Source organism: Miniopterus schreibersii, assembly GCF_964146895.1.
Source record: "Miniopterus schreibersii genome assembly, chromosome: 16".
NCBI lineage: Eukaryota > Metazoa > Chordata > Mammalia > Chiroptera > Miniopteridae > Miniopterus > Miniopterus schreibersii.
Genome location: NC_138116.1, coordinates 44,767,915 through 44,780,752, shown reverse-complemented (window position 1 = coordinate 44,780,752; position 12,838 = coordinate 44,767,915). Strand labels below are relative to the sequence as shown.

Sequence of the window (12,838 nt, the reverse complement as noted above, 5' to 3'; positions counted from 1 at the left end):
ATCCAGAATCTGATGTCTTCCAGCTCGACATGGCCCCCACACTGGCCAGGACCTGTCATTGCCTGCTTGGACTTGTACAAGGGCCACCTCAGTGGTCTCCCTGCCCCTGCCCTGGCCCCACAACTGTTCCCTCTATTTCTTTTGTTGTGGTTGTTAATCCTCACTTGAGGATATTTTTTCCGTTGATTTGCAGAGAGAGTGAAAGAGAGGCAGGGGGGTGGAGAGAGAAACATCGATGTGAGAGAGACACATTGATTGGTTGCCTCCTGCATGCACCTGGACTGGGGCTGGGGATCGAAGCCACAGCCCAGGTATGTGCCCTTGACTGGGAATCAAACCCTCAACCCTTTGGTACATGGGAGGAGGCCCTATCCACTGAGCCACACTGGCCAGGGCCACACCTATTTTCTTTACAGCATCCAGGGGGATACTCTGAGGACCTCAGGGAGATCATGTCCCTCCTGTGCCCAAACACTGTAGAGACCCCTCATTTCACTCCCTGTAAAAGCCAAAGTTCTTACAAAGATGTGGCACCTTGTCACCTCTCTGTCCTCAACTCTTCCCATTCCCCCATTGCTCTCTCTGCTCCAGCCAAACCAGCCTCTGCCATTCCTTGAAAATCCCCACAGTGTTCCTGCCTCAGGGCCTTTGTACTTGCTGTTCCCTCTATCTGCACAGCTTTCCCCTCAGCTGCATGCCTCACTACTTTAGTCTTTCAAGTCTGTTCTCTAATGATTTCAAGTGTGAGTTCCCTGAGCCCCCAATAGGAAAACAAAGCCCTCCCCCCATTGCTCCCAACCTCCTGCCCTGGTTTATTTTTTACAGCACTGCCCCACCCAAATGTAACATACTATATAATTTACTCATTCATTCTGTTTTTTGTATCACAGCTAGAAAGACTGGAAACCTTGTCTCATTTCTACCTCTGAATCCTCAGCTCTTAGAACAGTATCTGGAACATAGTAGGTGCTCAATAAATATTTGCCAAGCAAATGGATGACTATTTCTACTACACTCAAATTGTATGACCTTGGGAAAGTTGATTGTTTGGACTTTAGTGACCCAGTCTCTGAAATAGGGAGGGTGACTGATCTGAGGGAAAGATAGAGATTAGATGACTGGATAACTACTCTATGAACACGTAGAATAGACGTTAAACCTACCTGGCTCACCTCTGACCCCAGGTCTTCATATTTGCAGGTCAGGTGCCTGCTGCTCTCTCTTCTCCCTGGAGAAACACAGAACCCCAAGGCAAGGAGGGCCTGAGGGTTACTAGACCAGGGCTGAGCTTGAATGCAGCTTCTGGATCTCAGTGGCACCTGCCTGGTCTGGTGGGTGGAGTGCAGACCCCTCCTCTCTGCTTCTTGTACCCAACTGCATGGCCCCTGGCTCACCCCTGCCCCTGGTAGCATATCAGTGAGCCTAACTGGCAGCCCTGCTGACCCCTTCGCCTGTATCCCCCATGTCCATGCCTGAGGTCTCCTCCCTGGCTTCTGTTTATTATATAACCCTGGTATAGCATTTGAACACATACTTTGCAGGAAAGCAGCTATTTAGTGCTGGGCAAAAAAAAGTGCGAAATGCCCAGGCCCAGGCCCTCGTGAACACAGCTATAACTTATAGAAAAGATTGGGCCCTTTGAGACCTGTGAACATCCGCACTCTAGCCCATATCTCCCACCAGTCAAGCAAGGAGGTGGATCCCCTCTCCCCACTTGGCCTGAATTATGACTCGGTGGTGGGTGGTGGAGTCAGACCCTGGCCAGAGTGGGGATCTTGCCAGCCAGGCAACCTCCCCTACTGGTCATTCCCTCAGCATTTGTGGAATACCTGCTGTGTACTGGGTGCTGCCCCGTGATCCCATGGAATCCTGCCAATAGAGTCTGATAGAACAAGCAAGGGTTTGGGGGCCATGAAGACCTAAGTTTGAATCTTGACATTGTCACTTTATTCATTCACTTGCTAAATGCATATTGAGCACCTGCTCTGCCAGGCAGAGGTGAGCAAGATCTCTCTAGAAACACAGTCACGTAGGGATCAGGTTGTCTTGCTGTGTGGTCTTGACAAGTCCTTTGATGGCTCTGAGAGGTGGGCAGATCCCTGCTTGGGGGGCTGTCCTAATGACCGTCTCTTTTCATACTTAAAGAAGGGCCCAGCCCGACCGGGATTGCTCAGTGGTTAGAGCGTCAGCCCGCAGACTGAAGGGTCCCGGGTTCAATTCTGGTCAAGGGCATGTACCTCCGTGGCAGGCTCGATCCCCAGCCCTGGTCAGGGCGTGTGTGGGAGGCAACCCATCTATGTCTCTCTCACATCGATGTTTCTCTCTCTCCTCTCCCTCCCACTCTCTGAAAAGCAATGAAAAAATATCCTCTAGTGAGGATTTAAAAAAAAAAGGCCTGGCCAGGTAAAGGATTTCCGTACCCTTTGGCAAATGTGAATCTGACCCCTCTGCCGACTGCCCCCCGGGAGCAGCACAGAGGGCCCTGGAACAGACGAAGGGCTCTGCTCTCTTTGGGGATAAGCCATCCCACCACCATCTCATTCCTTCAACCCCCTAGGGCATATGCCAGGAATCCAGGATCAGTGCAGGGCACTCACTGAGTAGTGCTGGTGATCCAGGTGACTGCCCTTGCCCTGGTGGTCTTCATCCCCCCCCACCTGTATTGTTCTCTAAAGGGGCTGTTGGTTCAAAGAAGAGAAAGCCCTGGGCTGGGTCATGTTCACAGGAGGAGGGCTGGGGTCTCTCATTCATTCATTCACTTACTCATTGATTCATGCAACAGATACTTATTCAGTGTGTGCCTGGGACCATTCCAGGTACAGAGGACACACCAGTGAGCACACAGACAAAAACAAATACAAACTACACAAATAGGTAAAGTATATGGTACATTAGAAGCTCGGGAAGAACATTCCAGGCAGAGGAGCCGGCAAGTACAAAGGCCCTGAAATGAGAATGAGCCTGTAAATTCAAGGGACAGTGGTAAGGGAGGGCGGGGAATGAGGTCAGAAAGGGGGTGAAGCCTGATTGTGCGGGATCCCATCAACAACCGGAGGGACTTTTTTCTTCTGATCACTGAAACCAGGGAGGGGATGGGAGCCTGTCCCTGCTCCCAGGAAGGGGGCAAACACTGCCATCCTCATAGTCCTGCCAGTCTTTACTTTTTGTGGGTGGCTGCAGGGAGGAGGTGGCTGAGTCAAGATGTGACAGGGACAGTGTGGGGCAGAGGATCAGGTGGCACTGTGATGGGTTATGGATCAGTTTATGGCTGCATTGGTGGTCCCCAGCAGGGATTTGGGCTTTTTTGTCTAATGGTGCACACAGTGGGGTTCTCAGGCTGGACCATTGAAGGTAGAGACGAAACAGTCTGCATTTTAAAGATGGGGAGCCCAGAGAGGAGCTGGGCTGCCCAGGGCCCACTGGCTGGAAGTAGGTGCTCTCTGTCAGCCCCTTTGCTTTTGCTGCATCCTAACTGGTGAGCCAGGGGTCAGTCAGCTCAGAGGGCTGTTTTGGGTCCATTTCTGGGAGAGAGGCCTGCTTTTTGTCCCTGGGCAGGCTGCGCTCAGGAGTCTGCATGCTCCAGGCCTGGCAGTAAGATATCGATTCCTTGGCAGAGGGAACAGCATGTGCAAGGAAACAGCAAGGCTCTGGGCACTTGATTGATTAGGTCTGGGCTAGAGCCCAGGAATCTGTTTTTAGTTTCCTAGTTGACACTGTTTGGGATTGACTATTCAGGCCACTGGGATACTAGTGACCTGTGTGCCACCAGCCCCTGCACAGCCCGCAGCCAAGGACCTGCAGGCACAGCCAGCAGGCACAGCCATCCACTCCAGAAACCTTTTATGCTCCTCCCCCCCCCCCAGCCCAGAGGGGGCTGGACTGAGTGAGGCACTCAAGCAGGGGGTGGAGGTGTGTTGCCAGGGAGGGGTGGGGAGAAGCCCCCTTCCCTGGTCGTAGGAGATGTTAGTAGGGGCGGGGTGGGGGTTAGGAGGTGGGAAGAGGGGGTTGGTCCGTCACTGAACCACAAAACCTGGGCTCCTCCCCTCTTACCAGAACTGAGGGGGATCTGAATGGGGAAGCGTAGGCGAGGGCTGAGGAGAGGGAAACAGACTGTGGCGCAGGGGTAAGTGGAAAGAGCCAGGTCTGACAAGTCTGTGTGGTCCGTGGCTCAATAATCAATAATGATGATCGATAATAGAGCAGACCGACCGGATAGGTCAGACACGTGTCTGGAGAGAAGGGTGGGTGGGTGGATGGAGAGGCGAGGGGATGGATGAATGAATGAGTGGATGGCTGCGTGGGCGGCGAGCAGCCCACCGAGGCGGTGGCCAGCCCAGCGCTTAATCACAGCCCCTTGGCACCACGCCCTCTTGAAAGCTCAGAACCGCCCCCCCCAGCCTCCAAGGGCGCATAATTCCATGCCCCCAGGGCTCTGGAGCTGCTGTTAGTGGCTGGGGCAAGGAGGGGCCGCGCCACTGGCGCAGAGCTCTAAGCACCAGCCTTTAGCTCGCTGGCTGGGCCACCCCTCAGCCGGGGGAGGGGAGGGTGTCAGGAGGAAGAAACCTGGAGGTGTGGTCCGCCTTGAAGTCCCCGGCCCCCTGCTCTTCTTTGTCTCCGGCTAGTCCTCCACTGTCTCCCCACACGACCTGCTTCTTCAGGCAACCCTGGCCTGCAGGCTTCCCGGCTGCTCCTGGATCTCCTGAGTGTCAGTTCCAGCTGCCCCTAGCCCTTAGGCAGCTTCCCCGGCCCAGCACGGTTCTCCAGTCCCAGTGCCTCTAGGACCTGGGGCTCCCAAGTGCCAGGATCTCCAAGCTGCGTCTCCGGTGCAGAGAGAGGGCGCACAGGATGAGGTCCCCCTCCTCTCTGCCTTCTCTCTCCCGCCCCTCCTCTGCCACTACTCGGAGCTTTGCGCCCTGACCCCCTCGCAGCCTGTTCGAACCTTAACTGGCTCGTTTGCGGTCGGTCATGGGATCCCCGAGGCCACTCGGACCACCCCCACCCCCACTCCCACCTCGCCCGCCAGGCCTCAGACCCGCACGCAGAACACAGCCCCACGCAAGATCGCCCCCAGACACATAACACAGCCTTTCGCGGAACCACAGCCCTGCACAGGCGCACTGCCCCCTCCATGCACAGCCCCACAGCCCCAACAACCGCAGTCCCACTCGCAAACAAGCCCACACGTACACACAACACCCCTCAGACACTCGGGCCCACGCAGACACAACCCCCCCACCCACACAACCTCACACAGACACGGCTTTGCACAGGCGCAGTCACACCCACGCAGTCACACCCCCCATAAACAATCGCATACAAACATGACCCACGCAGGCACCGCATCACTCAGTCCCTCCGAGACCCAGAGACACATTCACAGCTTGCAGCCATTCACAGCTCGCAGCCAGACCCCTACACCCCGTGACATTCACACGTAGGACAGACCAGAAATATACAGCCTCATTGATACACACACGGACCTAAACGCGCAGCCAAGAGCTCACCCACTGGCTCGTCGTAAGTCACGGGAAAATATTAAAGTGTTCCCTCCCTCCCCTTTTATCTCTGACAAGCGCGCGCGCGCGCGCGCGCGCGCTCACACACAAACGGAGACATTCGCCCCCACCCCCCAGTCCCTAAGCGCCACTGAGCCTCCCCGTCGGTGACCTGGGCCCCGCAGTGAGCTGCGGGAGCGTCTCCCAGGCGCCCCCTCCTTCGCCTCCCCTCCCCCTCGTCTGGGGCGCGGGCTGCGCGCAGTCAAGCCCCCTTGTCGCGCGCCCCTCCCTGCGCGCGTGTGCGCGCCCCCGCCCCCTCCCCGCGCCCCCCGCGCCTGCATCCCGCTTTCCGAGTGGACGCGGCCACGGGGCGGTCTCTAATTACCTCCTGTCCCCTGGCGACCCGTGAATAATGGCTACTGAGGGCGCTCGCAGGGGCTGCTGAGAAGGAAACGCGGGGCGCGAGAGGCGCGGCGCGCGCGGGAGCGCGAGGGAGAAAGGAGCGAGCCCGGGGCCGCCGCGAGCGGCGGGCGGAGAGAAAGGAATCGTGCGAGCGCTCACATTTTTTTCTCCCAAGGATCTCGTCTGGTCGCCGAGTTCTGGAAGAAGCGAGGGGGAAGCAGGCGCGCGAGGAGGAGGAGACCGCCTGCGGAAAGGGAGACGGCGAGACGCGCAGCGCCGGCGCTCAGAGACTCAGGAGGAGCCCGCAGGTATTGTTGGCGGCCGAGCTTTGTGCCTTTGGGGAGCCGGTCTGGGTGCGAGGGCTCCCGTACCCCGACCGCCGCGGCGCTCAGACCTGCTGCAAACCCGGCACCCCTCCCGCACGCCGCAATCTTGGCTGGAGTTGCAGATTTGCCTGTTTGGGGGTTTTCCATGCCGGTTGAGGGAATTGTTCTCAGGAGAAGGAATTTCTTTCCCTTTTTTTTTTTTTTTTTTTTTGCCGCAGTTTGGTTGTGCTGGGGATTCCCTCCTCCCCTTTCCTCCACGGTCTTGGCGACAGTGGTACTGGCGGAAGGCAAGGGGACGAGATGGAGGAGCTGGTGGCAGCGGATGAGGAATGAGGGACACCGGAGAAGGGAGTGTTTTTGCTCAAGTTCTCAGTCTGCCCCGGAGCCGGTCAGACTGGCGAGGGCCGTCCGCGCGCCCCGTCCTGCTCCCGGCAACCGGTGGGAAACTTCCCGAGAGCGCAGCCTCCCGGGGAACTTGGCGCCCCGGTCGCCTCCGGTGCTTCCTCCGCCGCTGCCCGCGGCCCCCGCCGCGCGCGTCCAGGCCGCTCGCCCCCCGCGCCCTCCCCCGCGGCTTCCGGACGTGTGCGGGCCGGAGCCGGCTCCCGGCGCTGCCCCGGAGACCCTCCCGCCCCTCGCGCCAGCGCCGCCGGAGCTCGTGCCGAGTGGCGCGGCTGACAATGAGACCTCGCGCTCCAGCCGGCGGGGCGGGGGCTGGCGGTCGCCGGGTCTCTCCGGGCCGCCGACCGGGCGCGGGGGAGGAGGGGAGGGGCCTGGGCGTAGAGACCGAGGCCGAGGGCGCCTCGCGGGAGCAGGCGGGGGCCAGGTGAGCTGCGGGGGAGGCCGAGGCCGGGCCCTCCGCCCGGGTGGTGGGTTCTAGCCCCTCTCGGCCTTGATGATTGCTTGGTGACTTCAGGATCATTGGAGGCCCCCGGCCCCCCCCCCCCCGCGACCTCAGCCTCCTCCCTCCAACTCGGCCTCCTCCCCCCACGTACAATGCGGGCTTCAGAGGTGATCTCGAGGGTGGTGTGTGGGGGTGTGTGTGTGTGTGTGTGTGTGTGACGAAGTGTTTGTCTCTTGCGATCCACAGCAGATGCTGCTCTGGTGACCCGCGATTCCGACACCTCTTCCCTTCCCTCTGGGCCTGGGGGTGGGAAGAAGAGGGGGAGGGGAGGGGTGGGAACTTCTTTTCCCACTGGGGCCTTGGGAAGGGAGTGCTAGCCCAGAGAATTTCCAGGGATCGCAATCCTGAGAGGGGCTCAACTCAAAGTGGGAGCCATGAGGTCAGGCTTTTCAGCATTCAGAGCTCCCAGATCCTTTTGCTCCTTTGAGAGGGTATGGAAGGGGTGAAGGGCTAGCTGGAACGGGAGTGGGGGTGGAGGAGAGTCGATGGAAATATGCCTTAATTGGATTGCCAGGTGTGCAGCTGAAGGGCTAGCCAGGGACCCTCAAGCTGGACACCCAGGCAGGTGAAGGAAATTCTCCCTGCTTAAAGAGAGGATTCCTGGGGGGTGGGAGTCACCTTGGGGTAGGGGGCAGGCAGTTTTCAGGCCGGTCTGTGGCTTGGTCCAGGAATAGAAAGAGTTCCCCAGCTATCTGCCAGCCCCCACTCAGCAGGAAGGAGTGAGACTCTTTGCCTTGCTGACTGGGAGGGGAGCTAGCAGATTCCCTGGTCTGTTCTCCCTCTGCAGTAGCTGCCGCTGAACAGGACCTGGCTGGGTGGTACCTGGTTCAGGGACCTGATAGGAGGCTGAAATTAGAGCCCAGAGAGGGAGTTGCAGTCAGGTAGCAGCCTTGTGGCCCTGAGGCTTTGAAAAGGGGTTACTTGCCAGGACCATAGGAACTGGAAGTGGAATCGCCATGGGGACTGGGAGGGGGCTTCTGCACTTGCCCCATTCCCCATTTCCATCCTCACCATCCACAGCTGGAGGTTTGGTGATTAAGAGTTTCTGACCCTTAGGCTAGACTGTGAGACCCTTGGTGCTGAGGGCAGATCTGGGTGAGGCTCTAGCAGGTCAGGGCCCCGTAGGGGGGCAGGATTGATTTCTCCTCACTCCCAGGAGAAAGGGCCCCATTATGGCGCAAGCCCCTTGCTGTGCAGTTATTTGAGCATCTGTCTTCTCTCTTACTCACCCACCCTGAGTTCCCGTTTCCTGTAGGTGAGAACTGTTCCCTCTGGATCTTAGAGCCCCGAGGTTGGCACTAGATGGGCCTGGGCTTTGGCTGGATGGACAAACATGGGAGTGAATGAATCAGTGATGAATGAATGAATGAATGAATGAATGAATGAATGAATGAGAGGGGAAGGTTTCTCAACTGGAGGCATTTAGCAATCTTTTTAAAAGAAAAAGACCTTTTTGATACATACATTTAAAATATGGTTCATAGAAAATCTGAAAAATGAAAAGAAAAGGTTCTTGACAGTCTTAGTGAGCGGTGACAACATTAGTATTTTGGTGTTGTCCTTTGCAGTCTCTGTGAACTTGGTGGCTGGTTTGTTTTTAAAGCCTTCCTCGTCACTCTCTGTTCAGCTGCACATCCTCTCTCCTTTGGCAGCTAACAGGAGTCTTTTCCTGTTTTGTAACCAGCTCTTCATAAACACCATGTCTTCAGGCTCTTCCAGTCTGGTGGATGTACCATCATTTACTTAATATTCCCCTTTTGTTCAGCATTCTGGATGCTCCTGATGAATGAGGTAGTAGATATATTTTTGTGTAGAAAGCTTTCTTTGATGTTTAAGATGATTTCCTGAAAATGGTTCTGCTGATGCCAAAGGCTCTGACGTTCCTGCAGTAGAAGAAATGGGCTTCTCGTTTTTCCCGGAGAAGGGGGCACCTGATTCTCTTTCCTTCCAGACCAATCTAGAACCTTCTATCAGAACCAAAAGGAGCCTTGGCAGTGAATTACCTGCCTGACCCTCCTCCTTTGACAGAGGAGGAGATGGAGCCCAGAGAAGGGAAGTGAGTCCCAAGGTCACACAGCAGTTGCTGGACCTTGCAGCTGCCAAGAATGGGCTGCTGATCTACCACATTGGTTTCTGCATCCTGAAAGAGTCCTTAGGGTTCCTTTAGCCTCACCTTGCCCATTTCACAGATGGAAACACTGAAACCCCAAGAAAGGAGAGAGAAGCACCCAACATGCCCACCAGCTAGAAAACCAGACAGGCTCCTAAGTCCTTCTGTGTCACACTCACTGGCTGTGTCCACTGGTTCTGGGGTCACCCAGGTTATCAGCCTGCTGTTGGCCAGCCATGCGATCCCTGTTGCCACCCCCCCCACCCCACACCCCACACCCTTTGTCATCCCACTTTCCAGAAGGAAAAGCCGAGAATCCAAAGCAGGTGCAATAAGAGGGGTGAGACTGAAGATGTCAGAGGATCCCAGTGGTTGTGCCCCTCCCCTCGTGCTTCAATTTACTTGTCCAAAGAGCAAACTCTGGTTCTGTTCAGGAGCTGGGGGCAGGTGTTGGCACAGATGTCCACTGTGGGGCAGTGGAGAAGGACCAGCTACATCTTACACTCTCCCTCTGATCTTAGATTGACCCCAGGAGGCCCCTTGCAGGGAAGGGTAAGAGGAAGAGACAAAGGAGAGAGAGAGAAAAGAATAGAAGGAGAGACAATGGGAGAGAAAGGAAGAGATAAGAAAAGAGGGAGGGAGGGAGGTCAGAAAGGAAAAAGGGGAAGGAAAGGACCTATTTAAAATGAAGAAAGAGAGAAAATCCCTATCTCCAGCCTAATTGGGCACCCAGAGAAGAAGTTGGGGGACATCACTCCCAGTGTGGGTTGTGGGGATGGCCAGTAAAGGTTAGATAGACATCTGGGGCTCTGCCAGGGCTGTTGGGGGGGCGGCTCAGGACTCAGAAGGATCCAGGCTAGGTGCCACCCAGGTGACAGGGAGGCAAGACTTTGGTGGCTTCTCTTCATGGGTTCCCCAGTGGGACAGATGACAGGGCACCTCAACATTGGGGGTTGGGGCCAGGGTGATTGTAGGGGGTGAGGTCCCATCTCAGAGAAGGGACCTATGTTTACCTCCTGCGAGCATGCCCACCAGCCATGGAGGTTTAGAGCAGCCCTTCCATGAGTGTGGGTATTTGGGCATTTCTATGGTGTCTCTGCTTGGATGTGTCTCCGTAGGTGCATGCATATCTGTGTGTGCCTGTGTGTGTGTGTGTCTGAGCCTGTTTGTGTATTCTTGGGGGTTAGTGTGCCTGCCAGCCTGGGCATATGTGTGTCCACATTTGTGAGCCTCGGATTCTGTTTGCATGTTTCTTAAGGGGTCTCTGTGCCTCCTAGCTTTGGCACGTGTGCGTACATGCATGCCTGTGTGTGTTTCTGTATGTGCCCTGTGTGTCTCTGTTCCCCTTTGTGCATTTCTGGAGAGCGTGCCCCCAAGCTTGGGCACATTCTTGTGTGACTGTGTGTGAGCACACACTTTCCTCCTAATGGCCTCAAGAAGGGTCCGGCCACCAGGCTTTTTCATGCTGCTTTCAAGGTTGCGTCTGGGTGGGTGAAAGGGTGGGAGCAGCCTTCAGCGTGGAGGGGTGGATGGAGGAAGGCAAAAGAAAATCTTAAAAGACTGTCTTCCCTCTGGTCTCCAAGGAGATCAGCCTGTGAAAGGATCTGCACGTTAATTAAAAATGATTATATCCTGATTGAGCCAATCCTGCTCACATCCCCCAGCAAGGGAGAGGGTGGGGCTCAGACCAGAGGATGTAAAATTGGGCAGGGTCCAACTGTAGGGCACGGCCAGCTGAGCCGTAGCCCACGGAGGAGCAGACCGTGGAGGGGAGCGGAGTGCAAGGTGTTGGGGGTATGTGTGGAGGTGGATTTGAGCTACTACTTTGAATTTTAAAAACACCCCCTCCTGTAGATGGTGCTCTCTGAGGTCCCAGGAGCTGGGTGGCAGCCACCAGGTCCCATGGATCCCTACTCATGTGCTGGGCACCAAGCCTGATTGTTTACACAGATCCTGCCACAGTCAGCAGCTGTGGTTCTGATTTTACAGAGAAGTGACAAGCTTGAGGTCATGGAGCCAGAAGTTGGGGACTCCGAGGCCCAGACCCCCTTCCTAGCTTCCAGCTGTCCCCAAACTCACAATGAGGGGTCCTCCCTCTGCATGACCCCTGAGGAGCTGAGGCTTCAAGGACAGGCTCTCTCATCCTCCATGTCACCCTGGGATTGTTCATTTCTGAGGTCCAAGCTACACAGGGTGTAGTCTGTGATATCCAGTCATGTTGGGAGCCTGATGACTCACTGGCTAGGGCAGCTCTGGTCTGACTCATGTCACCTTTGCCAGCCTGGGTAGGGCCTTCTCCCACCCCTTCCCACTGTTCCCCAAGGTGGCTGATGATTCTGCAGCAGACCAGCTACAGGTGCCTCTTGAGGCTTGCCAGCCACCCCGTACCCACACTCCTGAGTACATGCCACCGAGACCTTTCTGGAGAAAGCCGGGGCCTAGTCATGCTCTGCCTTACCTGGGTATCTCACCCCCAGTCAGCCCTGAAAGGACTGCAGTGGTAGAAAAATGTAGTCATAATAATAATAAGCTGGGTGGTCCTCAGTCTGTACCCTGAAAATCAGGTGTTATGGTTCATAAGAGTGTAGGTGCTTGGGTGAGCAGGTTCAACTTGGCATTTGTGGAGACCTGGCTTAAGGGCAGCCACATCCAGAAGCACTTGAGAGCTCTGGCCATGAACAAGGGATTTTTCCTGTTCCTTTGAGTCTCCGTGTCCCCTTTGTGCAATGGGAATCATAGCTTTTTCCTGGCAGGACTGTTGGGAAAGTAAGGAAAACCAGGTCAAGTTTGTTCAAGTGCCTGCAGCATCCAGCACCCAGAGGCGCTCATTCAGGGCACCTGTGCAGCCATGGCAGGGTTTGGGTTTGAAGGCTTCTGTGAAGGGAGACACCCAATACTCCCTTTGTGCTTTCTGGGGTTGAGGTGACTGTCATCTCAGTAGGAGCCTACGGGGGCTAGGAAGGTCGTGGGACTCCCCTTCCCTCTGAAGCTGTATTATCAAAGGTAGAATGGGAAAGGGAGGGGATGTTTCTCCTGTACCAGGGTTCTTAGGGGGTTCTGGGTCCAGAAATAGTGTTATGAGCCCAGATGGCGTGGCTCAGTGGATTGAGCATCAGCCCGTGCAGAGAGGTCGCTGGTTTGATTCCTGGTCAAGGCACATGCCCCGATTGTGGGCTCAGTCCCTGTGGGAGGCCTGCAGGAGGCAGCCGATCGATGTTTCTATCTCTCTCTCTCTCTCCCTTCCTCTCTCTCTCGAAAATCCATAAAAACATATTTTTAAAAAATAGCGTTATGAAGAATTAGAGGGGCAGAAGGGACCAGAAAAGTCATTCACACATTCCCAAGGGCAGAATTGGGGAGGAGACTGGCAGATGTTGGCTCACCCCACAAAAAGCCCTTTGCACTGAGGCAGACAGAGACCCTGCCTCAGTCATCATTGCAAGGGGCCATCTCCCAAGAGTACCTTGAGCTACATGGTATCTGCCCTTCTACACAGTATCTCCTTCTTGCCTTTCCCATGGCCTGACTGCCTCCTTTCCTCCCTGTCAAGTCAAAGCATCAGAGGTGCTGCTTAAAACGGGGGAGTGATCAGAGGATGAACTTA

The 12,838-nt window shown here is 55.9% G+C and overlaps 1 protein-coding gene across 1 annotated transcript in view; it reads left to right on the top strand.

Annotated features, from left to right (window-relative positions):
- Positions 1-12,838, top strand: part of RAI1 (retinoic acid induced 1) — a 112,059-nt gene that overhangs the window by 30,708 nt on the left and 68,513 nt on the right. The window contains exon 2 of the mRNA XM_081162926.1: positions 6,073-6,205. The gene's annotated coding sequence lies outside the window, so the exon portion shown is untranslated. The remainder of the gene's footprint in view (positions 1-6,072; positions 6,206-12,838) is intronic.